We start from the raw sequence: 27,834 nt of genomic DNA, 5'->3' as shown, positions 1-27,834 counted from the left end.
CAATCACTTATTGGTATGGTTTCTTCTCTGGTTAATTTCACATGAATAGTCTCTTATTGCTTTGAGGAGTTTCCATATGCTCATTTTGTGTATTCAACCTCTCTCCTGCCTAATACCATGCAGTCTAAATATCATTTTTATCCACATTGCGTAGAAGAGGTGGTACAGAACTTTAAATCAAACAGGAGACTTGTCTTTTAGAGTTGGCAGTTTATGAATGTATTCTGATTGTCACATTTCCGGACATAAATAAGCAGTCTGAAGTGGCCTGTGTGTTACATTATGTGCCCAAGATGCAATTAGTAATAAATGCAAATAAAGAAATAGAGCATTCTCTATTACCTCCGTCACATTTTTTCACACAAACCCTGTTCTTGTTGAACTAGAACATTTTCTACTCCCTTCAAGAAGGGTTACAGAAGTCAGTACAAACCTCTCTAGAGTACCACTAAAGATCTTGAATTATTGCACTGTATTGGCATGATTCATTTGTATGTGGACTCAAGACAGCGTAGTCATTTGAAATAAACTATTTAATTATAAAAATGGAAATGAAGTAATATACTTCCCTCATTAGACAACATGATATGTACATCACCACTCTTTCTGTCTCTGTGATTATCCATTGATTGCTGGAACTCAAAGGCCCATATTTAACAGAAATGGGCCCAGCACGATGCTGGGGCAAAATTAGCAGTGCACTGCTGCATCACTTTAGAAACGCAGGGATGCGCCATATTTATTAGAATATGGCACACCCCTGCGGTTTCCCCTGCACTGGGGCTAAATTGAGCTGCATAGTGCCAACGCAGGCATCCTTACATCATAGTGCAAGGATGTCTGCTTTGAGTGGTTTGATTGTTAATGTGCAGGAAGGTGCCCATTCCTGCACATAAACAATCACTAATGGCGATTTGTCACTTCTGTGTGTGCTGCAGAATGCACAAGTGCTGAAGTGTCATTTTGAATGATTTTTATGTGCAGGAAAGAACACCTTCCTTCACATAAACAATCATTTCTGGCATGATGCTCTTTCTATGCATGCTGCAGAATGCAGCACACAAAAAAAGTAAAAAAGGAGGAGAAATAAATCTATTACTCCTCATTGTGCCACTGTAACACCAACCCTGAGGTGGTGTTAGATTTTGGCACTTCCTCAGGTTTATGAAAAAACGTAAGTCTGGGTCAGCGTAGAAATGCAATGGCTGTTGCTGTGGCACGCCCACAGTAAGACCCATTGCACAACTCTTCCACGCAAAGTGCTGCATGTGAAGGACCGGTATTTACATGGTGGCTTTAAGCCAAAAAAAGTGACTTAACGCCACCTTGTAAATATGGTGCAAAGCATAGTGCCACTGGAGCGTCACGTAAAGTGATGCTCCAGTGGTGCTAGGGGCTCATAAATATGCCCCAAATTGTCAATGTGTGTCCATGCTTTTCTGTTGTTGCCTTTTTCATAACAATGAGTTGATTTTAATTGCAGGTGATAGAGGTGGATCCTGGTCAATGTCTCCTGAGAAATCAAAGTCATGGTCAAGTGGTGTTCAGATGAACGGTGGGTGTTTGTGTCTCTGTTGAAATCTATAGATACCTTTCATGTGCGCATTACAAAATTAGAGATGGTGCTTCTGTGTCAGCTAATTCCTTAAGGTTATTGTGATTTTTCCTACGGTTTTGATTTATACATGATTAATACATGATTATTATGAGTAACAAAAAACTACTCAAAATAGATCTATTTTTAAAAACCCATCTGTATTTTTGAACTCAAATGTTTAATCTTAATTCTGAAAATGTCACTTTTAGAAAGGTGGCATTATTTTGTCCCTTACATTTTGTGTCTGCTGCCTATATCATGGGTCACATGACTAGGTGTAGTTTGGAGTCAGTCATTGTATATTGTTTCTAGACAGCGAGACAAAGGGAAACTAGGTGTTAGAAGAATGGGCCACTGTGAATTATTGCTGCATGGGTCATCCCTGAGCAGAACCAACACATTACCTCTACTGTGTGAATGTTCCCAGCACAAAGACTTTGCATCACCCTCGCAGCCCGCAACTTTATCGAAACCACTGCTGCACAATGCATCCTGATGCAGGCCGTCTCATTACACGTCTCTTGTCAACTGCATCCAAAAATGACAGACTCCACATCACAAGCCTCTCAGCTTCTTCAGAGGCAGCTGGTGAGTGAAGTATCCTTGATGCAGGACTTCACATTTTCAGCCACCTCAATGGTAGCCTCCTCAATGACAATGCAGGACCCTCCATTGCAGGCTAGTAGCTCCTCAGAACCGATAACTGTCCAACGCATCCTTAGCACAGGACTTTGCACTCTTTGCAACCAGGATTTAAGTTACTCTTGTTCAAAGGGCCTAACTTGGTCCCTATAGCTAGCCCACAATGCATTTTAGTGCTATTTTCACTTAGGGCCAGATGTAGGTAGACAGCAAATTGCGACTTGCAATTTGCGAGTCATAGCGACTCGCAAATTGCAACTCGCAATTTGCTATGAAGAAAGGTGTCTCAGACACCTTCTTCGACTCGCTATGGGGTCGCAAAGACCCACCTCATTAATATTAATGAGGTGGGTCACAGTTTGCGACCCCATAATGAGTCTGGGCACTCACGGGGATGGTTGCCTGCTGGAGACAGCAGACCACCATGTCCGTGACTGCTTTCAAATAAAGCAGTTTTTTATTTTCTATCTGCAGCCCGTTTTCCTTAAAGGAAAACGAGCTGCACTTAGAAAAAAATACCAAAACCTTTTGTTTCGTTTTTTTTCAGAGTAGGCAGTGGTCCATAGGACCACTGCCTGCTCTGAAAAAATAATTTTGTGATCATTCACAAAGGGGAAGGGGTCCCATGGGGACCCCTTCCCGTTTGCGAATGAGTTACCATCCACTTCAAGTGGATGGTAACTGCGAGTTGATTTGCGACCGCTTTCGCGGTCGCAAATCAACTTACATCGCGGTGCGAGTCGCAAATAGGAAGGGAACACCCCTTCCTATTTGCGAGTCTGAAACACATTTTGCGAGTCGGTTCCGACTCGCAAAATGTGTTTCTGCATCACGCGCAGGCATTAGCGCCTCGCAAACGGCGTTTTTCGCCGTTTGCGAGGCGCTAATGCATTGCTACATCTGGCCCTTAAATCTCTAAAATTGCATATCTTAGTTCTGCTGAGTGGAGTTTTGCCATTTTGTTTTTAAAATTTTTAATAAGTATTAATCTATTTTTCCAAACCGTTGTGGAAATTTTCTTGTGTTATGTTCTTCACATGAACCATGTTCCTATCCTGTTAAACAAGAATATTTTCTTACCCCCTTCAAGAAGAGTTGCAGAAGTCATTGCAAACCTTTCTAGACTACCATTTGAGATCTTGAATTATTGTTCTGTATTGGCATGCTCTGCTTGTATGTGAACTCAAGGGAGAGTTGTCATTGCAAAATCTAATATTTATTTAACAAAAGCAAATGAAATAGTATATTACCCTCATTACACAGTACAATATGTAAACCACTGTTTCTGCCCCTGTGATTATCCATTGACTGCGGGAACACAATGGCCCAGCTGTGTACTTTTTTTGTGCCACCTTTGTGCCATTTTTGATGCAAAAGTGGTGCAAACTTACAAAATATAGTTGTATTTCGAAAGTTTGCACCGCTTTTGCATTAAAAAAATAATGAAATCCACGCTAAAAAATAATAAATCAGGCCTAAAGTGTAAATGTATGTCCAGACCTTTTCTGAAGTTGCCTTTTTCATAATGATAACATGATCTTTATTACAGGTGATGGAGGTGGATTCTGGTCAATATAATCATAACACACCTTGTACAAAGGAGCGCATATAAAGCTTTAAATCAATCAGAAGGCTTGTCTTTTTTAGATATTTGTTTACTAATGTATTCAGATACTCAAAAAAATGAGTAGAAAGAAGCAGTCTGAGATGACCTGTGAGTTTCATTTGAAGCCTAAAATGTGAATAATAACTGATATGACAGTATTAAATATGGCACCCTATATTCTCCCCATCATTTGTTTACACAAACCATGTGCTTGTTCAATGCAATTATTGAGTTACTCCCTTGTATGCATATACAGAGGGCCTGTAAATTAAATGCTAATAGTGGGCCTGCATCACTTATTGTGCAACCCACTTAAGTAGTCTCAGGCCTGTCATAGCCTGAATATAGTTGTTAACTGCCATTTCCACTTGGAAATAGAATCCCCTTCCTAAACCTTAAGCTCCTCTTTTTTGCATATAAGTAAACCTTTAGTTAGGCCCTATGTTGCCGTAGGTCATTTTGCTTTGTAATTAAATGGTTGGACATGTACCTTTAAGTTTTATGTGTCCTGTAGTTAAAAACTTCTACATCTGTTTTTCACTACTGTGTGGCCTACCCATCCTGTAGGATAACATTGGGTTGTTTTATTATATTTAATAAGTGATAGCTGTTGAATGGAGATAGGTAATAATTTCATGTTTGATATCTATAAAGTTCTAATTAAACATCTCTTTAAATGGAAATGTCAGATTTTAAATAGCAATTTGAAAAAAGCTACTTTCAGAAAGTTGAGATTTAAATGCCCTTGCTATTTGATGCCTGCAGCTTGTCTTAGGTCACATGACTGTGTGTAGTTGGCAGTTGGACTTTGTTATTTCCATCCAGACAGTTGTTCAATAACGGGATTAGATGTGTCTGAATGGGCTGTCAACTAGCAGGTTGTGGAGTTGGAACTGGGCACAGCCCCACCTGCAACTGAACAGCCGGTATTCAAAAGACTTGTCACCACTGCATTGTCTCTGCAGCCAGTTTAGAGACAGGGCAGGGGAGTCAGGAAATTTGAAGCACTTTAAAGGATAATTATTAGAATCTTCTCCTACTTCAGAAAAGATACTAAAAAGGGACCCTCTGACAAATTCTTCAGTTCACTTTCTGGACTTGGGAAGGACTCTAAGAGGACTGCCTGATGCTGTGGCCTGCGGTGTACTCCACAGGACCACTTTGCTGCACCAAGAATGAATGCTTTGCTGCCTACAGCCTACCTTGAACCCTAAGAGGCCTGCCTTGCTGCTTGAGCCCTGCTTCATCACGTGAACCTAGGACTACCAGAGTGACATAAAGGCCCCCTCTAACTTTAATCCACACCTTCCCCAGCCTGAATGAGTCCTAAACCCACAATTGGTGTACCTCCAATCCTAGACCCTTGGCTGTGGTGTTTAAGGTGGCCAGATAGACAGAATTCCAAACATTTTGTCTACAAACTGTCCTGAGAATCGTGGGAAGACTGGTCCAACCTATTTGCCTATCCGCCCAAGTTACATTGCTGGTCAGCCTGATTTCAAGGTAGCTTCCAGTACATTCTACTCTGCAGCAGAAAATCCTGTTCAGCGTCCTTCACTAAAAGGATATCTGGTCTCCTGGAACTCTTGTTGGCTACAGCTTGCTACCTTTTACCACTGAAGATTTTCAACTTTCAAAAAAGACCTAACGTAAAAATCTTCACTACAACTTCATTTAGCGACTTCATTTAGCAACTATCTGATGATGACACTTCCTCCTAGGACACTGCCTGTAGCCTTGCCTTCCTGAACTTTACTTTCTCAGAACAGTTTATTCAAAATGTCTTCTATGTCGGAAGGTAAATAGGGACTGTATCCAATCTACTTCTTGTGTATGAACCGCTTTCCATCATGGTCACCATATTGCTCACCTTTGACCAGTTCTCAGGTGACTTCTTATCCACTTCTTATCCACCATTGGAGTTTTTTGGCCACATGTATAAAGCTTTTTTCTCATCACAAACGGCTCGATTCGCAGAATCAGGCCATTTGTGATAAAAAAAAATCATTTTGCGATATACAGACTCTTTCATAGTGCCAATTCGCAAACGGGAAGGGGCCCCCATGGGATGTATGGCAGCAAAAATACTTTTTCAGAGCAGGCAGTGGTCCTGTTCTGAAAAAATAAAACTTTTCATTTTTGTTTTTGAAATGCATCCCGTTTTTCTTTCAGGAAAACGGACTGCATTTCAAACAAAAAACAAGAAAATGCTTTATTTAAAAGCAGCCACAGCCATGGTGGTATGCTGTCTCCAGCAGGCCACCATCCCTGTGAGTGCAGCCATTCCCAATAGGGTCGCAAATTGCGACCTACCTCATGAATATGAATGAGATAGGTAATTTGCGACTCCATTGGGAATCACAAACAGTGTTAAATACACTGTTGTACATATGGTTTTGTGGCTCGCACTTTGTGACTCGCAAATGAGTTGCAAATCGCAAGTCACAAAACTCGTGGTCGTACTTCTGGCCCCTAATCTTTAAAGTGCTGTTTTTTTACCATAAACTTTAAAAAATAATAACTCTAGTTCTACTGATTGGATGTTTGTTGTTTTGCTGTCAAAATGTTTAATAAAATGTAATCTGTCTAAGTAAGTGTGGGTATTTTCTTGTATTGTGTTATCACTTTATTGTAGTTTGTGTGCCGCATAAATGCTTTACACATTTCCTATAAGTTAAGCTGGATAACATTTGTGGCAAGCTACTGGATGGTTAAGCACAAGTCAATTTATTAAGTTTTGTGGTTCACCATCACCAAGAATGTGGCTGTTGCTTGACCAGGGTTCACACCACAGTTAACCAACATCCCAATTCCTCACATTGGTGCTCAGTGGTGGGAAGCAGTTCTTGGGTTTGTGCAGTACCATGCAGAAGTTTTTGTAACACACAAATCTTTTAAAAATAATTTGATAGCATTTTTTTTTTCAACTGTTGTCCGTGATAGGACATAGGGGGTAATTCTAAGCTTGGCGGGCGGCGGGAGCCGCCCGCCAAGCGGGAACCGCCAGAAGACCGTACCGCGGTCATTCTGGGTTTCGCACTGGGCTGGCGGGCGACCGCCGAAAGTCCACCCGCCAGCCCAGCGGGAAACACCCTTCCCACGAGGACTCCGGCTCAGAATGGAGCCGGCGGAGTGGGAAGGTGCGACGGGTGCAGTTGCACCCGTCGCGAATTTCAGTGTCTGCAAAGCAGACACTGAAATTCTTCGTGGGACCCTCTTACGGGGGCCCCTGCGGCACCCCCTACCGCCATCCTGTTCCTGGCGGGTCTCCCGCCAGGAACAGGATGGCGGTAGGGGGTGTCAGAATCCCCATGGCGGCGGAGCGCGCTCCGCCGCCATGGAGGATTCTCAAGGGCAGCGGGAAGTCGGCGGTACACCGCCGACTTTCCGTTTCTGGCCGCGGCCGAACCGCCGCGGTCAGAATGCCCAGCGGTGCACCGCCAGCCTGTTGGCGGTGCTACCGCCGACCTCCGCCATGGCGGTAATTACCGCCAGGGTCAGAATGACCCCCATAGTTTTTTCCTTTTTCCAAATTTGACTCTTCCCTCATATTTTGTGTGCCTGCGGCAGCTGCTGGCCCAGAATGGAAGCGCGTCCAACTAGCCTTAGGGAAGGGGAGAGGATGGAGTATCCTCTCAAGAAAGAGGCTTTGACCAGGCAATATGGGCTCACCCCCAAGAGAATAGGCAAAAGTTTAGGGACAGTCAACTGCCCTAAAAGACCTGGGTGAATTGTGTGGATCATTTTTGCAAGACACTGGATAGTTGGATTAAGGGCAGTTAAGTGAATGATTGAAAAGGGTTATATTACATAATTGCTAGAGAGCACATTTTCAGTCTTTTTTCTACAGAGGTGTGCAAATACCTTGTGGATTGTAAGCTCTTTGATCCAAGGGAGCTTGCTTAGGAGGTTGACCACTGGTTCAGCACCAGGATCCACTCAAAGGTACCTGGGACTTCTCGTGAGCTGTTTGGTTCAGGTTCCGCTCAACAGAGTGAGGGGGATGTCCACAGTGACCTGGACAAGTCCCAGAATAGAGAGAGAAGAAAATATTCCCATGTTCCCACATCCCTTCTAAGGATTGGAGGAGGGTTCAGGTGGGTGGTGGCTTAGGGGCTTCATTTCTAACTCAGGTACTTTGATTGCCTGCAGTTGGGGCACAAGCAAGCGGACTTGGTATGTACCAAGATCCTACCGACTGGTGGGAGCTCCATAGGAGTGGCCTATGTGTTCTTAGAGGGAGGTAGTCTCCAGGGGCAGACGGTAGAGCATTTCCTAGACTCCCTTAGTTGGGAGATAGACTCAGAGAGTAGACTTGTGATCCCTGAAGGCCGTAGTCATATCCTCTTTCAGGTTAAGGTGAATGGGGTCCCAGTCCCTGCTGTGAGGGACACCTGGGCTAGCCAGACTATGGTAGTGGAAAGGATGGTTTCCCCAGAACAGTACACTTGCCAGGTGTGTAGGGTAACTCAGGTCCAGGGTGAAGGAAAGTACCCTCTTTTTGGCATGTTACCCCAAATTCCTGCCTGGTGTCAGTGTGTTTGACTATATTCACTGAGATCCTACTAACCAGGCCCCCAGTGATTATGCTTTCTCACCTCCAAAGTTTTTCACTGCATTCTGGCAACCCAGTATTTCTCCCATAATTGGGATACTGGTTCCCCCCTTACAAGTCCCTAATATATAACACCTAGATAGCCAGGGTATTGGGTTTCTAGGGGATCCCTATGGGCTACAGCATTGCTTTGCCACCTATAGGGAGCACATTCAAATTCTTCTACAGGACTGCCATTGCAGCCTGTGTGAAAAGGTGCATGCATCCTTTAACTGCCATTTACACTGCACCAGGTCACTTATAGGTCACCCCTATTGCAGGCCTTCAAGCCCTGAAGGCAGGGTGCAGAGTACCTGTGTGTGAGAGCACCTCTCCCGACCATTTTCCCAGACTTCATGAGTGCGGGGACGCCAGTTTACGTGTGCACTGGACATAGGCTTCTGCCTATGTCCAACTATACAATGGTAACTCTGAATGTGGCCATGTTTGGTATCAAACATGTTCGAATCATACCCCAAGGCTTTTTCATATTGGTTGTATGATTCCATGCACTCTGGGGGCTCAATGGAGGACCCCAGTACTGCCGTTACAGCCCTCTGAGGTTTTCTAGGCAGCCCTAGCTGCTGCCACCTTACAGACAGGTTTCTGCCCTCCTGTTGCTCAAGCAGCTCGAGCCCAGGAAGGCAGAACAAAGTATTTCTTTGAGAGGGGGGTGTTACACTCTCTCCCTTTGGAAATAGGTGCTACGGGCTTGGGAGGTGTAGCCTCCCAGAGCCTCTGGAAATGCTTTGAAGGGCACAGATGGTGCCCTCTTTGCATAATCCAGTCTAAACCGGTTCAGGGACCCCCAGTTCCAGCTCTGGCACGAAACTGGACAAAGGAAAGGGGAGTGACCTCTCCACTGCCCATCACCACCCCAGGGGTGGTGCTCAGAGCTCCTCCAGAGTGTCCCTGGGTTTTGCCTTCTTGGATTCCAAGTTTGCAGGGCACTCTGAGAGCATCTGAGTGGCCAGTGCCAGCAGGTGATGTCAGAGCCCTCCCCTGGTAGGTGCTTACCTGTAAAAGCTGATCAATCCCCCTTTCAGGGGTATTTAGGGTCTGTCTTCTAGGTGTTTACTCAGATTCGGATTGTAGGACTCCAGCAGGAATCCTCTGCATCCTGTACTTCACCTTCTACCGACAAAGCTGCATCTGGACCCTCCAGGAAATTTACAAACTGCAACAAAGAAGCAAAGATGACTTCTGCAACTTCTGTATCTTCAGCTCCTGCCAGCAACTGCAACTGTTTCCAGGTCGTGCATCCTCCGAGGACTGCCTGTCTTTGGCCTACACCAGAAGAACGAAGGCATCTCCTTTGAAGTGAAGGAGTCACTTCCATGCTTCAGCAGGCACCCCCTGCAGTGACGACCAGTGGCTTGGGACCCCTCTCCTGAAGAAGTGCTTGGATTCAGTAACACGGGTGGAAGACTGAAGTGGTCCTTATGGCCCGGAAGTCCAGCTTTCCAACTTTGGTAGAGATAAGAGCTTGCCTCCCCAAGCAAGATGGGTACCTTTGTGCACCTCATTTTTTGCAGTTGCCAAGACTTGTTGTCATCCTTCCACAAAGTTCTTCATGCACTGTGCAGCTCCAGCCCCCAGCACCCCTTCCTGTGATGCACAACCTTCTGCGTGGTTCTCCAGTGGTGTAGGATCCCTTTGTGTAGAGCTCCATGGGCCTCCTTTTGCACCTTTTTTGTCCCCGTGCTATGGGACCCCTGTGCATGCTGACTGGTCTTCTGAGGGTTCTCTGAATTGCTGAGAGCCTCCTCTGTCTCCTCCTCCTAGACGTAGAGGCCATCAGGTCCCTCCTGGTCCCTGGCAGCACCATTTTCCACTAACCGTGTGCTTTGCGTGTGCCAAGGCTTGTTGGCAGAATCCAGCAACACAAACCAGACTGCAATCATCCATCCGGTGTGATATCATCTGCACCAACCGGGAACACGCATCCATCTTCTTGGGTGCAGTACTGACTGTTCTTCTTTAATAGTGGTTCTTCTTTTGCATCTTCATCCGGGTTAGCAGGGGCTCCTATTCTCACTGGACTCTTCAGTTCTTCTAGGACTTGGTCCTATTCTTCCACAGGTCCAGGAATCCATTGTTGGTGTCTTGCAGTCTCTTCTAGTTCTTGCAAAGTCGTCTATCACCTGTTCTTGTGTGTTCTAGGAAAGTTATTGTGATTTACTCCTGCTTTCCTGGCCTCTGGGGTTGGTTCTATTACTTACCTTTGGTGTTTTCTTACACTCCCAGTGGCCCTCTACACATGACACTTGTCTCAGTGGGAAAACTACTTTCACATTCCACTTGGTATATGGCTTGTGTTCTTCCTATGCCAATTTCTAACTATTGTGATTTTCTATATTTGCACTGTTTTCTAACTGTTTTTACAGCTATTACTGCATACTAGTGTATATACTGTGTATATTACTTACCTCTTAAGGGAGTATAGTCTCTAAAGTATTTTTGGCATCTGTGTCACCAAAATAAAGTACCTTTATTTTTTCTTACACTGAGTATTTTCTTTCATGTGTGTGAGTATTGTGTGACTACAGCTTTATTGCATGAGCTTTACACGTCTCCTAGTTGGGCCTTAGCTGCTCATTCACACTCCCCCTAGAGCACCTGGCTTCTAGACACTGACTACATTTCACTAATAAGGGATAACTGGACCTGGTATAAGGTGTAAGTACCTTTGGTACCCACTACAAACCAGGCCAGCTTCCTACAAAAATATCAAATTATATTTTGCATTGTTGGTTGTGCAACAAGAGCATGTCTGATATTCAAGCAAATGTTCCTGTTGGGAAGCATCCCGAATAACGAGTCCTGAACAACAAAGTCGTGGAAAACGAAAGCGGAACAACGCTTTCGTTTTCCATGACTTTCTTGTTCAGGGCCTTAACCAGGCATGTGCTGAACCACATACATGCATGGTTAAGGCACAGAAGAAGGGAGTCGGCTGAGTAGGACGACGCGATCAAGGAGGAGTTAAGTTGGGCTGGGATTGGGGCTGTTTTAAGGACAGGGGTCAGGGTATTTTTAGTTTTAGTGGGGGTTGGGGTGGTTTAGGGGCAGGGGGCGGGGGTGGGGAGTTGGGGGATTTTTAGTATTGGGGTGGGGTGTGGGTTTGGGTGATTAAGGTTTAGGGACGGGGTCAGGGTTTAGGTTTTAGGGGTGGGGTGGCGGTTGGGGTACTTTAGGTTTTAGGGCAGGGGGTTGGGGTGGTTTTAGGTTTTAGGGGCAGGGTGAGGGGTTGAAGTAGTTTTGGGGGTGGGGGTGGAAAGTCGGGGTATTTGTATTTTTTGGGGGAGGGGGATCAGGGTGATTAAGGTTTAGGGACGGGGAGGGTGGGGTCAGGGTTTAGGTTTTAGGGGTGGGGTGGGGGTTGGGGTGCTTTAGGTTTTAGGGGAGGGGGTTGGGGTTGTGGTAATTTTGGGGGTAGGGGTTGGGGTGGTTGTGGGGGAGGGGGGTCGGTCAGGGTTTAGGTTTTAGGGGTGGGGCGGGGGTTGGGGTGCTTTAGGTTTTAGTGGAGGGGGTTGGGGTTGCGGTAATTTTGGGGGCAGGGGGGTTGGGGTGGTTGTGGGGGTAGGGGTGTCACGGTAATTTTTAGGGGTGGGGGACCAGGGGGGACGCATGCTGGAACCATGCATGCCATTCACTAATGCCTTTACCAGGAATGCCTTTACAACGAAAAATAGTTGTTAAGGCATTCGTGGTAAAGGCATTAGTGAAACAACAAGGTCGTTGTTCCAACCTTGTTGTTCAGGCATCCGTGATTCAAGCATGCATTGTTCCAACATATAACCGTTCCTGTCACAAATACCAACCATTTGTTTGGAAATATCTCTCTTTAAAGTAACATTGGATAGTAATTTTTGGTCAAGTTTAGATTTTTAGGGCCACAAGACCTTAGTGCTACTGGAGCGTCACTTTATGTGGTGCTAACCACTTCTCCATAATTACAATGAGGTGTAATGCCACTTTTTGTCGCTTTGCGTCTCCTTGTAAATATGGGCCCCTCCAACACAGTTTTTTGTGCCAGAGGGGCATGCAATGGGTGTTGCAGAGGGTGTTCCACAGCAACACCCATGGTTTTTGACGCTGCCCCAGATTTACAAGAAAATTTAATTCTGAGTCACCGCCAAAATCTAATTCCAACCCACATAAAGAGAAAAATACCTCAAAGGATTGTTTTTGTACAAGAAAGTGTATTCCTGCACCGAAACAATCCTGCCAGTGATTCTGGCACCCTAGCACACTGGTGGAAGGGTGCCAGCATTAGTGCTAGGTAGCAGTTTGTGTGCAACCACGGCACAGATCAGGAATCTATCATATCTTGATAGATATGGTGCATTCCAGCCTTTTCCCTCTCATGCAGCACAGTCTTGCTGTATTGTGTTGCATTAAATAAAGATACACATATGCCTCTGTGTATATGTCACCCTTCTCAGCAGACAAAAACCCTTCAGTTCTCAGCAGACAAAAACCTTTCATTTTATACAGAAAAGTGTTCTGTCAATTTCTGTCATAATTCATAGTGGAAAAATAATTTCCTGGATATTTAGCTTCCGTAAAGAAACAACTAAGTTAAACACAGCATTTAATCTTTTTTTTATTGATAGTAAAACAAAATGCCTTCGGAATGAGAATGCTCCTCATAGATTGTTAATCAGCACACCTCACAAGCTCACCCTTGCAGGCCCAGCCTTTATGCAAGCATCAGTGAATTCCCCCCAATGTCTGAAACTAAACATTGTAAATACAGAAATCTGACATTTAAATCATGATACTGATCCAAATTGTAAAATAATGTATTTCTTTATATATGGTTTGTTAAACCTATTCTATAGTGTCAATGTCTAAGAAATGAAAGCCACATTTTAGAATCCATGATTTTAATTTCCTTACAATGTATTTTGAATTTACAATTTGTTTTATAATGATACCCAGTGTTCCATAAAACACATTTTAAATATACAGGGCTATATTTATCAAAAGTTTGAGTCACACTTCTGACACAAAACCTAGATGAGAATTACCAAGCCACACAAGGCTACCTTATGTTGCCCTGTGGTGTGTGGTAAATCTGGAGAAACACAAGGCAGCACAAGTCGCTCCCTTACAGCACTCTGCCCAGGGAGATGTTCCATGGGTGGAGCATGGGTGTTCCCACACACCAAGTCATGTATTTTGGTGCATTCCCAGACATACTATAGGAGGTTGTTAGAAATGGGGTTTTACTCTATCCAAGCAGGAACCTTCACTCGAGTCCGAGTAAGGGAGATACACACCTTGGATAATCCTTGCTCACCCCCTTGGTTGCTTGGCACAATCAGTCAGGGTTATCTCAGAGGCAATGAGTAAAGCATTTGTACAAACACACACAGTAACACATTGAAACACCACAAAAGGACTCAACACCAGGTTAGAAAAATATGCAATATTTAGCTGAGTAAAACAAGACCAGAATGACAAAAATCATACACGAGCAAAGTTATGAATTTGCAAAGATTAAATCTCAATATAGCAAGTAGAAACACATATGCTTCAATTTGGTGTTATCACGGCGTCATGACAGAGTTGTTGCTACCAATCCAATGCCATTGGCATTTGTCACAGAGTTACATGGACCCCCAGGTACAGTACCTTGTTAAAATGAGGAAATAAGCTGGTGCATGGAGTCGGGGATTGCAGTGTTGACGGATCCGGTGCGGCATTGGATCTGGGGCTGCGGCGCAGAGGAGCGGAGGCATCAGTGCGAGGAGTGGGGTCCTTGTTGGGGAGCAGTGGAGATGAGGCAGCGTCGATGTGAAGCATTGGTTCCTTACACTTCCAGCGGGGTTGATGTCTGGTGTTCAGGATGCGGTGGAGTGACCTCTGGTGTTTGCGGTCATGCCACAAGGCTGCAGGTGCCACAGCGGAGTTAGGTGTCACGGACGCCAATGACACAGCACTTTGGAACTCACGGCGTCGTGGACTTCAGCGAGGCTGCGGTGGCATTGGGCCTGTGGGGTTGTCACATTCCAGCAGGGACCACGGCTTCAGTTGCAGATGGCGTCATGGAATTTGCCAGCGGCATCAGCCCGAGCATCATTCTGAAGTTGGTACACTTGTTTTTTTCTTGTTTTTTTACCAGCTTCTCCTTTCAAGGGCTCACGGACTAGATTAGGCATCACTTGGCAGGGTAGGAGTCTCAGCAAGAGAGTCCAGGTGCTTAGAGAGGAAGTTTTTGCTGGCCCTGAGAATTCAAAACAGGGGACAAGCTCAGTCCAAGCCCTTGCAGAAACGTCATAAGCAAGATACACAGCAAAGTCCAGTCTTTGTTCCCTCTAAGGCAGAAGCAGCAACTGCAGGCCAACCCAGCAAAGCACACATAGCAAAGGGGCGGTATTCCTCCTCCAATTCTTCAACTCCTCTCCTTGGTAGAGGTTCCTCTTGATCCAGAAGTTTTCTAAAAGTCTGGGGTTTTGGGTCCACTACTTACATCCCTTTCTGCCTTTGAAGTAGGCAAAGTTCAAAGTAAAGTGTATGTTGTTGATAAGATCCTGCCTTGCCCAGACACACACCAGGGGGTTAGAGATAGCATTGTGTGAGGAAAAGGCACAGCCCTTTCAGGTGTAAGTGTCAGCTCCACCCTTCCCACTCCAGTCCAGGAGACTCATCAGGAAATGTAGGCTACATCCTAGATCCCTTTGTGTCACTGTCTAGAGGGAATTCAAACAGCCCAACTGTCAGTCTGACCCAGACGTGGAATAAACAAGCAGGCAAAGGCTCAGAATGGTTAAGCGAGAAAATGCACTCTTTCTAAAAGTGGCATTTACAAACTGGCAATCTAAAAACCAACTTTACCAAAAGGGGTATTTTTTAAATCTGAGTTCAGACACCCCAAACTCCATATCTCTATATTTTCCCAATGGGAAACTGTACTTAAAGGATATTTAAAGGCAGTCCCCATGTTAACCCATGAGAGAGATAAGCATTGCAGCAGTGAAAAATCAATTTGGCAGTATTTCACTATCAGGAAATGTAAAACACATCAGTACATGTCCTTCCTTTAACAGACACTGCTCCCTGTCCATAGGGCTACCAAGGGCCTACATTAAGGCTGCCTTACATGTACAAAAAGGGAAGGTTTGGGTCTGACAAGTGGGTGCACTTGCCAGTTCGAATTGGCAGTTTAAAACTGCACACACAGACACTGCAGTGGCAGGTCGGATGCATTTGTATAGGGCTAGTCATGTGAGTGGCACAATCAGTGATGCAAGCCCATTAGTAGCATTTGTTTTGCAGGCCCTGGGCACCTCTAGGACACTTTACTAGGGACTTACTAGTAAATCAAATATGCCAATCATGGAAAGTCCATATACAAATACAGTTTACACAGAGAGCATTGCACTTTAGCACTGGTCAGCAGTGGTAAAGTGCCCAGAGCACCGAAAACCAGCTGAAACAAAGTCCAGCACACAGTTACAACACAGGAGGCAGAGGCAAAAAAAAGGGGAGATAACGCCAGATATGCAAGGTCCAACAATGGTAGAGCAGGGAATGTGTTGAAATGCTATGCCTTCCCAGGTGTGGCATAACAAGGAGAAATATCTTTATTTCTCATAATGTTTTCTTCTTTCTACATGTGCTGCATACTGCAGCACGCTTAAGAGAGGAAAAGGGCTTCAAGGATTGACATGGTGCAGGAAGGTGTACCTGCATTGGTGGTAGGCAGCCAAATGTGCACCAGTGCAAGGAGAAGAAATGCATCATATCTTGATAGATAAGGCACATTGATACCCTCTCCCTTTCACACATTGCAGCGCAGCGAGATATCTTGCTGCATTGCGAAGCATGAAAAATGTATAAATATGGCCTTAAATGTTATAGATAGATTAACATATCATCTAAAAAATACTGCAAGTACACCAATTATAGTAATGTTAAGTAACTGTAACTCATACTTTCCAGTACCTATAACTCATTTCCTCACTGTGCCGAGATTTGTCATGAATGATGTCACAGTGATGGCATAGACTAGAACCTATCATTTGTTTTGTAATATGTGAGGTAATTAGCAGTGCATGGTGACGAACCCAGGGTCTGTTCAAGCTTTAGTTAGAGGAACTACCTGCCATTCCCCTTATTACGAATGTAGTGAAGCCAAGGGTGGCTCCCCAGGGCCTCTTGAAGGCACGGGAAAGGGATGTGCCCCCAACCCCTTAATTATAATGTATCATACCTGGATTCTGGGGTCTCTGGGGCCTCCAATAGCTACAGCCAGGGGGACTATGAACCCCTCTCACCATTAATGGGTCCCTGGGGACTCATGAAGGCTCAGGAAGGGGTCTGAAAACCCACTGGCCCTTAAAATAACATGCCTTTTGTTTGGGAGAAGTCCTTAAGTCCCAAAAAATGCCTTCCATTGCATCTTTATTGATGTGGTGGCTGCCAATTAGATATTATCTCGAGAACTGTTGGCTCTGCCCATTTTCAGTGGAGCAAAATATCTTTTTTTTTAGCCTTGAGTTCTCACAAGCTCCTGAACCTATTTACACCAAATACAAAATCATATCTTTGAGGACCAAGATCTACCTTTGTTCCAATTTAGTTTTTTTACTTATGGAGTTAAAAGTAATTTGAATCTCACAGCAAAGTCACACATGTACATGGCAAAATATCAACTATTCAAGAGATAAATGATAACCAATAGTGAATCAAAACACATACATAGGTGCAGTAAGTTAGAGACAGACACAATAAAAAGTTTTACAAAATCATTTTTTTCCTCATTAAATAAAGATAGAATGCCTTACAAACCATACCTTTGTTTCACATAATCAGATCAGGTAAGAGATCCAATACCCTGCCCTTGACAGGTTGCCACACTTTCCTTAGCCTCCTCTTTACAGCTCCCCTTCATTTCCTTGCAAGCTCCAGGCCACAGAGAAATATGAATTCCCTCCACCAGAATAGGGTCTCTGGGGCATCCTTTTGCAGCCAGGAACAAGCAATCATTATTCAAGCAGACGTTATAGCAAAACAAGATACCAGCAAGTTCCACAGGGACGTCAGGAGAATGTCTAAACAAAACTTTTTTTAGTTAGGGATAATATTGCTCCTACGGAGCTGATTTATCAGCAAAAGCACTTTGGGGCAGATTTAAGAGCCCCTAGCTCCACCTTAGGGCCGTAATAGCGTTATTTGTTTTACTTTAAGGTGGCACCAAAGTGGCATTTTCTCCACTCTATATTTACAAAGTGGTGCAATGCATGCATTGAGCCACTTTGTAAACCCTTGCACCACATTATGCCTGCCCCAGGCATAATGTATGCAAGGGGGGCATTCCCCCATGGGGGTGGGGGCGAAAAAATGTAGCAAGGAAATCTAACAGATTTCTTTGTGCCATTTTTTTCAGACACTTTTAACACCTGCTATTTTAAATACGGCACACACATGATGGCGGTAGGGGGGCAAGGAATGCGGCACTGCACTAGGTGCAGTGGCACTATTCTTATATCTGCCCCTTTATGTCAAGAATGTTTGATGGAAACATACAGTGCAAAATATGTACAGCGTTGGGCCCAAATTTGGTATAGTTCCATTCATTTTGGCTGTAAACTACGTTTATTTTTCTACTGGAAAAATGAGCTTTGCGCCCCCACTGTTTTTCCCCGGTCCCAATTAACCAATCACACTGAATCTCTCAAGAAACAACTGAGTTGGATTAAACTTTTTGGGTGAAAGTTTACTGAAGATTCATAAAACAGCATCAAATTTATAAGCAAACCAAGCTATAAAAATGTGGTGTTAACTAAAACTACCAAGTTGTTATTGGTCGGTCCATCTATCTATCTATCTATCTATCTATCTATCTATCTATCTATCTATCTATCTATCTATCTATCTATCTATCTATCTATCTATCTATCTGCTTTGATCATTTACATTTAATTACCCAGCATATTTTCTCATTGTTTCAAAACATGTATGTTGATACATGAATAAAAAGGAGCATGAACAGCAGGGTTCAAAGTTAGTGGTTTTGTGATAATTGTCATGCTTGACAGATTTCATTTATGTATTTCTGCCAGGTAAATCCAGAATAAAACAGAGCAAAGTTTATCGAGGAAAAACACTAATTTTCATGGCCACAATCCCAAATGGCCAGTATTTACAGAACACAGCAAATAACTCATTACAGAGTATCAGTAATTAGCTAGTGTGGTAAATATCACCCTTTTTCAGTTGACCTCATAATCAGAGTGTCTGAATATTTTAATCCATTATGGTGTAATGGTGACACCTTGTGGTATACAATACTTCATTTCATTAATAAACTATAATATTTGCATGAACTTCAAGCTTTAGACCAAATGGGCTATTCTATATTACCTGGTGATCCACCATGTGTACACTAGCTGAGATGTAACACAACTTTTCTGAGGATGTTCTCATTGCTAGGACACAGTTTGCCAATGTATTGTGTGAGATTTAGCTGTGAATTATCATTCTGAAGTGACTTCTAACTATTTACTGCTTTTAAAATTTCAATAGGGTTTCTTATCCATGTGTTTGGTGATTATTGGGATTTAATACAAACCACTTACTGTACAAAATATGACCTATTAATTGATCAAGATACCTGGTGAATTTACAATTATGATGCCTTTTTCTAAACGTCTTTTTGTTGAGTGTCAGAATATCATCTTCAGAAATATCATGTCATAAATACGGTCTGCTAAATATTGTGGTAAAAATATAATGCATTTTGGGTGTAGAACTTGCATTGTTAATTTCAACTGGGTAATATTTTTGTGACGGGTACTTTTCTTTTTTTTAATGATATGTTCCAGGAGGATCCCTGCCACTAGCTCCAGGTTCATCACTGCCCAGTGAATCATCAAGTGGAACTCAACAAGACAGTGAGTGATTGTGCCACATAACTGATCTATGGCCTGCTCTCAAGAGTTTACCATGTTTAGGCCAATTAATTTAAATTACATGTGCTAGGCCTACTGATTAATTAAGTATTTTCTTTTTCCAAATCCGCCATTTGATTTAGTTATTATTCACCTATACATTCCCTATAATAAAAACAGCCCTCTTCTGTCTATCACATTCCCTGCCTCAAAAACAGTAAACACTTCTCTTTCCAGCTTGGTCTTGCTTCCACAATTTGGTATAGATTTATTGATATTTGACAGAAAGAGGTGCAGCAACCAATGCTGCTGTGCTGCCTTAAATAAAAAGGAGAGAGAATAAATGTGCCATATTTATTAAGATGTGGCACATGGTTTCTCTTGCCCAGTGTTGACACACCTTTGACTGCCTTGTGCAAATACACACACCTTGAACCATAGGGTATGGGTGTGTGCATTCTTTAAAGAACTGGTTTTCTTATGGATGGGGGATCCCAATTCAAAATATATGCAAATACATTAGGATTTCTCCACTTTGTAAGTGTGCTCTACAATGCACTACACATGTAAGGTTGAAAACATAAGGAGAAATGAAAACTTTTCTCCTCATTACCCCTACTTCAGTGATGCATGAGATTTTGCCACAAATCCCTCTCCACCAACATTAGTGGATAAAGATTTACATTAAAACCTATTGGTGGTTGTGAGGGAAGGCCCATGTAACTCCCATGAAATACACTCTAGATGCATTGTAGAGCAAAGTAGTGCATAGGGCCTCTTTAAATCACTTTGGGATACTTTGCAAGGCTAAGCCTGGTATGCTTTGGATAGCAGCTCCCACACCAACACTTTGCTCTGGGTTTGTGTCATAGAAATGTTGCAAACCTGTGCAAATCGTGAGTACATTTGTGACATTTTAATTCTATTGATTTTGTTTTACCTGTGTAAGGAATTCCAGCAAGTAGTAATTTGTTCCTTAGTTATCACATCTTTCACTCTGTAGGTGTTTGTGTATAATTTTATGAATCTATCTATCTATCAATCTATCTATCTATCTATCTGTCTATCTACCTATCTATCTATCTATCTATCTATTTATCTATCTATCTATCTATCTATCTATCTATCTATCTATCTATCTATCTATCTATCTATCTATCTATCTAGCATTAGCAGGGTTTAGAGGTAATGGTCTACGATAATTGTCATGCCCAACTGTTTTCCTTTTTGGATTTAGCTAAATAAAACTAGTTTAAAGTAAGTAAAATTCAACATAGGAAAAGGCTCATTTTCACAGCCACGATTCTGAATGAGTGGTATTCCCGGGAATCAGCAAATATCTCATCACAGAATATTGGTACTTATCCGGTGTAGTAAATATCACCTCCCTTTCAGCTGGTCCCATAATCAGGGTCTCTGGATATTTATTTATTTAGTGGTGTAATGGTGACACCCTCTGCTATACAATAAATTACTTCATCAAGAAACTATAATATTCTTATAAACTTCAAACGTTAGACCAAAAGGCTATTCTACATTTCATGGTGATGCAACATGTGTACACTAGCAGAGATGGAACATAGCTTCTCTGAGGATGCTATCATTGCCAGGGCATTGTTTGTCAATGTATCATGTGAGATTCAGCTGTTAATTAGAATGAACATTCTCACATAACTTGTAACTATGCACTGCTTTTAACATTCCAAAAGGCTTTCCATCCATGTGTTTGGGTACAGACACCACTTACAGAGCCAAAGTATGACCTATTTATTGATCAAGAGATCTGTTGAATTTTCAAGTATGATGCTGTTCCATAAACATCCTTTTGTTGTGTGTTAAAATATCTTCTTCAGAAATATTGTGTTGCATAAACCATGTTCTAAATACTGTTTGAAAATATCAAGTATTTTGTTGTAGAATTTGTAATATTAATTTCAACTGGGTGATATTTTTGTGAAGTTTATTTTTATTTTTTTCATTATTTTGTTCTCTCCTCTGCAGATGTTCCTGGAGGATCCCAGCCACTATTTCCAGGTTTATCACTGCCCAGTGACTCATCAAGTGGAACTCATTCAGACAGTGAGTGTTTGTGCCGCAGCACTGAACTATGGGCTGCTCTCAAGTGTTCCTTCATGTTTATACTCATAAATTCAAATTACAAGTATTAGGCCTAGGGATTAATGAATTATTATTTTTTAAACTCTGACAACTGGTTTAATTATTATTTGCCTTTATGTTCACTATAACAAAAACACCACTTTTCCATCCATCACATTCCCTACCTCAAAAACTGTGAACACTTGTCTTTCTAGATTGGTCTATCTTCAGCACTTTGGCCCAGGTGTATTAATATTTGACAGAGGACACGCCACCAAACTTGCTGTGCAGCATTGCATCAAAAGGAGATAGAAAAAAGTGCCAAATTTACTAAGATATGGGATATGGTTTCTCTTTGCAATCTCACCTTTGACTGTCATGCGTCAATACACAAAACCTTTAAAACATGTATGTTGATACACAAACGGGCCTATTTACAAGACCCTTGCACCACTGTTGCATAATTGTTTTGGTGGTGGTGAAAAGCAGCCCCTTTTAGTTTGCTACAGTTACAAAGTGGCACAATGGGATCATTGCGCCAGTTTGTAAAGCCTTGTGCCACTTTATATCTGCACAGGGTATAATGTATGTAAGGCATGTGTTCCCCTGTTAAAAGTCATGGAGATCTGGTGCACTGAAATCTACAAGGTTTCAGTGTATCGACCTGCGCCTTCACTGCGTCAAAAATTTACCTACTGCTCAGAGTACGCAATAAACTGACACAGCGCTTTCTTGAATGGGGGCCTCCACGCATACATCATAGCTGATGCATCAGATACTTCTAAATGAGGCCCGTAGCCTTTAAAACGTGTACGTTGATGCATAAACAAAAGGTGCATGAGAAGCATTTAGATGTACTAGATCTGCAATGATTTTCATACCCAACTGTTTTTCTTTTTGGGTTTAGCTAGATGAAACCTGGATAAACCAAGCAAAATGTATCAAGGGAAAAGGATCATTTTCAAGGCCACAATTCTGAATGGGTGGTGTGCACAGGAATTAGCAAATATTTAATCACAGAATATCAGTACTTACCCGATGTGGTAAATATCACCCCCTGTGCAGCTGACCTCATAACCAGGGTCTCTGAATATTTTTTATCTAGTGGTGTGATGGTGAAACCTTGTGGTATAAAATATATTATTTCATCAATAAACCATAATATCTTTATGAACTTCAAGATTTAGACTAAATGGGCGATTCTATATTTTGTGGTGCTACAACATGCGTACACTAGATGAGATGGATCATAACTTTTCTGAGGATGTTCTCATTGCTAGGACCCTATTTGACAATGTGTCATGTGAAATTCTTCTGTCAACTGCAATTACCTTGTTGAAGTGACTTGTGAATATGCACAGCTTTTGAAATCCATTAGGCTTTCTATCCATGTGTTTGGTGATTATTGGGATTTATCAGACACCTCCTACAGCACAAACACATGACCTATTAATTGTTCAAGAGATCTTTTGAATTTTCAGTTATGATGCTCTTTCCTAAACATCTTTTTGTTGTGTTCCAGAATATAATTTTCAGAAATAACTTGTCGTGAATATGGTCTATTAGATATTGTTTAAAACTATCATGCATTTTGGGAATACAATTGCTATTCTTAATTTTAAGTGGGTGATAGATTTATGAAGTTTACTTTTCTTATTTTCATGAAATTGTTCTCTTCTCTACAGATATTCCAAGAGGATCCCAACCACTAGCTCCAGGTTCATCACAACCCAATGAATCACCAATTGGTACTCACCCAGACAGTGAGTGATTGATCCACAACACTGAACTATGAGCTGTTCTCACGTTTCACCATGCCTATACCCATACCTTTAAATGACAAGTTTTAGGCTTAGCGATTAATAAATCTTTGTTTTTTTAACTCTGGAAACTGATTTAGTTATCATTTACATTAACATTCCCTATAATTAAAACACACCTCATCTGTCTGTCCCATTCTCTGCATGAAAAACTGTAAACACTGCTCTTTCTTCATTAAATGTATCTTCAACACTTTGACCCAGGTTTATTGATATTTGACAGAAAGAGGATCAGCAACATAAGTTGCTGTGCTGCCTTGCATCAAACTGAGAGAGAAAAAATGTGCCATATTTACTAAGATACGGGATATTGTTTCTTTCTTCCACTCATCTTTGACTGTCATGCGTCAATACACATAGCCTTTAACACATGTATGTTATTACACAAAGAGGCCTATTTACAAGACCCTTCCAACACAGTTGCATCATTTTGTTCACGCAATGGTGGTGGAAAGCCGTCCCCATAAATGTGCCGCAGTTACAAGGTGCCAAAATGGGACCACTGCTCAAGTTTGTAAAGCCATGTGCAACTTTATATCTGCGCTGGGTATAATGTATGTAAGGCATGTGTTCCACCGTTAAATGTCACAGAGATCTGGTGCATTGAAATCTACAAGGTTTCAGTGTGTCAATCTGCACCTTCACTGCGCCAAAAATGTAACTCCTGCTCAGAGCAGGCAATAAACTGACACAACGCTTTCTTGAATGGAGGCCTCCACGCATTTGCTGGAATAGCGTCATTCTTTTGACGCTAGTCCAGCTTTGTGCTTGTTTAGCGCCAAAGATTCATGACAATTTCTGAGGCATATGTGGAAACTGGCCCCATAGAGCACCGAATCATAAACACAGCCCTGTCATGGTGTTTTTAGAAGGGTTAAGGGCAGCGCAACCAATTTTAATGCATCAGAGGTGATGCATTGAATACATCTAAATGAGCCCATAGCCTTTAAAACCTCTACACTGATACACAAACAAAGGGGCTTGATGAGTGTTTCGATTTACTAGTTCTGGAATATTTTTCATGCCTGACTGTTTTCCTTTTGTGATTTAGCTAGATAAAACCAAGTTAAGCCAAGAAAATGGTATCAAGAGAAAAGGCTTACTTTCAGGACACAATTCTGTATGGGTGGTATTCACAAGAATTAGCACATATCTCAAAACAGAATATCTGTACTTAACCGGTGTGGTAAATATCACCCCCTGTTCAGCTGACCCCATAATCAGGGTCTCTAAATATTTTTTATCTAGTGGTGTAATGGTGACACCTTGTGGTATTAAATAAATTATTTCATCAATAAACTATAATATCTTTCTGAACTTCAAGATTTAGACTAAATGGGCTATTCTATATTTTGTGGTGATACAACATGCGTACACTAGATGAGAAGTATCATAACGTTTCTGAGGATGTTCTCATTGCTAGGCACTATTTGCCAATGTATCATGTGAGATTCTTCTGTCAACTACAATTAACGTTTTGAAGTGACTTGTGACTATGCACAGCTTCTAAAATCCAATAGGCTATCTATCCATGTGTTTGGCGATTATAGGGATTCAACAGACACCACTTACAGCACAAAAGCATGACCTATTAATTGTTCGAGAGATCTGTTAAATTTTCAGTTATGATGATCTTTCCTAAACATCTTTTTGTTGTGTTCCAGAATATAATTTTCAGAAATAGATTGTCGCAAATATGGTCTAGTAGATATTGTTTAAAACGATCATGCATTTTGGGAATACAATTGCTATTCTTAATTTTAAGTGGGAGATGAATTTATGAAGTTTACTTTTCTTATTTTCATGAAATTGTTCTCTTCTCTACAGATGTTCTAAGAGGATCCCAACCTCTAGCTCCAAGTTCATCACAACCCAGTGAATCACCAAGTGGTACTCAACCAAACAGTGAGTGTTTGATGCACAACACTGAACTATGGACTGCTCTCAAGTTTTACCATGCTTATACCCATACCTTTAAATTACATGATTTAGGCTTAGCGATTAATGTAGCTTTGTTTTTTTAACTCTAGCAACTGATTTAGTTATCATTCACATTAACATTCCGTATAATAAAAACACCCCTCATCTGTCTGTCACATTCTCTGCCTGAAAAACTGTAAACACTGCTCTTTCTTCATTAAATGTATTTTCAACACTTTGGCCCAGCTTTATTAAAATTTGACAGAAAGAGGATCAGCAACATAAGTTGCTGTGCTGCCTTGCATCAGACTTTGTGAGGAAAAATGTGCCATATTTACTAAGATATGGGATATTATTTCTCTCTTCTATCTCACCGTTGACTGTCATGCGTCAAAACACATAGCCTTTAAAACATGTATGTTGATACACAAAGGAGCCTATTTACAAGACCCTTCCACCACTGTTGAATCATTTTTTTTCACGAAATGGTGGTGCAAAGCCGTCCCCATAAGTTTGCCGCAGTTACCAAGTGGCACAATGGGACTATGGTATAGCTTCGGTTTGTAAAGCGATGTGCCACTTTATGCACCGGGTATAATGTATGTAAGGCACGTGTTCCGCCATTAAATGTCACAGAGATCTGGTGCATTGAAATCTACAAGGTTTCAGTGTGTCAATCTGCACCTTCACTGCGTCAAAAATGTAACTCCTGCTCAGAGCAGGTAATAAACTGACACAACGATTTCTTGAATGGGGGACTCCACGCATTTGCTGGAATAGCGTCATTCTTTTGACGCTAGTCCAGCTTTGTGCCTGTTTAGCACCAGAGATTGATGAGAGTTTCTGATGCATATGTGGAAACGGGAACCATAGAGCACTGATTCATAAACACAGCCCTACCATGGTGTTGTTAGTAGGGTTCAGGGCAGCACAACAATTCTGATGCATCAGAGATGATGCATCAGATACTCCTAAATGAGCCTCATAGCCTTTAAAACCTCTACGCTGATACACAAACAAAACGTGCATGTTCAGGGTTTAGTTGCACTAGTTCTGGAATAATTTTCTTGCCTGACAGTTTTCGTTTTGAGATTTAGCTAGATAAAACCAAGTTAAACCAAGCAAAATGTATGAAGAGAAAAGACTTACTTTAGGGCCACAATTCTGAATGGGTGGTATTCACAGGAATTAGCACATATCTCAACACAGAATATCTGTACTTACCCATTGTGGTAACTATCACCCCCTGTTCAGCTGACCTCATAATCAGGGTCTCTGAATATTTTTTATCTAGTGGTGTAATGGTGACAACTTGTGGTATAAAATATATTATCTCATCAATAAACTATAATATCCGTATGAACTTCAAGATTTAGACTAAATGGGCTATTCTATATTTTGTGGTGATACAACATGCGTACAATAGATGAGAAGTATCATAACGTTTCTGAGGATGTTCTCATTGCTAGGCACTATTTTCCAATGTCTCATGTGAGATTCTTCTTTCAACTACAATTAACTTTTTGAAGTGACTTGTGACTATGCACAGCTTTTAAAATACAATAGGCTATCTATCCATGTGTTTGGTGATTATTGTTATTTAACAGACACCACTTAGAGAACAAAAGCATGCCCTGATAATTGTTCAAGAGGTCTGTTGAATTTTCAGTTATGATGTTGTTTCCTAAACATCTTTTTGTTTTGTTCCAGAATAACATTTTCAGAAATAACTTGTTGCAAATATGGTCTTTTAGATATTGTTTAAAACTATCATGCATTTTGGGAATACAATTGCTATTCTTACTTTTAAGTGGGTGATAGAATTGTGAAGTTTACTTTTTTTTATTTTCATGAAATTGTTCTCTTCTCTACAGATGTTCCAAGAGGATTCCAACCACTAGCTCCAGGTTCATCACAACCCAGTGAATCCCCAAGTGGTACTCAACCAAACAGTGAGTGTTTTATCCACAACACTGAACTAAGGGCTGCTCTCAAGTTGCACCATGCTTACACACATACATTTAAAAACAAGTTTTAGGCTTAGCGATTAATGAAACTTTGTTTTTTTAACTCTGCCAACTGATTTAGTTATCATTCACATTAACATTCCCTATAATAAAAACACCCCACATCTGTTCGTCACATTCTCTGCCTGAAAAACTGTAAACACTTCTCTTTCTTCATTAAATGTATCTTCAACACTTTGGCCCAGGTTTATTAATAATTAACAGAAAGAGGATCATCAACATAAGTTGCTGTGCTGCCTTGCATTAAACTGAGAGAGAACAAATGTAACATATTTATTAAGATATGGGATAATGTTTCTCTCTTCCATCTCACCTTTGACTGTCATGCATCAATACACATAACCTTTAAAACATGTATGTTGACACACAAAGGGGCCTATTTACAAGACCCTTGAATCACTGTTTCATCATTTTTTTAGACGCAATGGTGGGGCAAAGCTGTCCCCATACGTTTTCTGCAGTTGCAAAGTTACACAATGGGACCATTGCGCCAGTTTGAAAAGCCATGTGCCACTTTATATCTGCAGCGGGTATAATGTGTGTAAGGCAGGTGTTCCCCTGTTAAATGTCACAGAGATCAGGTGCATTGAAATCTACAAGGTTTCAGCATGTCAATCTGCACCTTCA

This window comes from Pleurodeles waltl, chromosome 7, assembly GCF_031143425.1.
Source record: "Pleurodeles waltl isolate 20211129_DDA chromosome 7, aPleWal1.hap1.20221129, whole genome shotgun sequence".
Lineage (NCBI taxonomy): Eukaryota > Metazoa > Chordata > Amphibia > Caudata > Salamandridae > Pleurodeles > Pleurodeles waltl.
Note: the sequence above shows the minus strand (reverse complement) of the source record.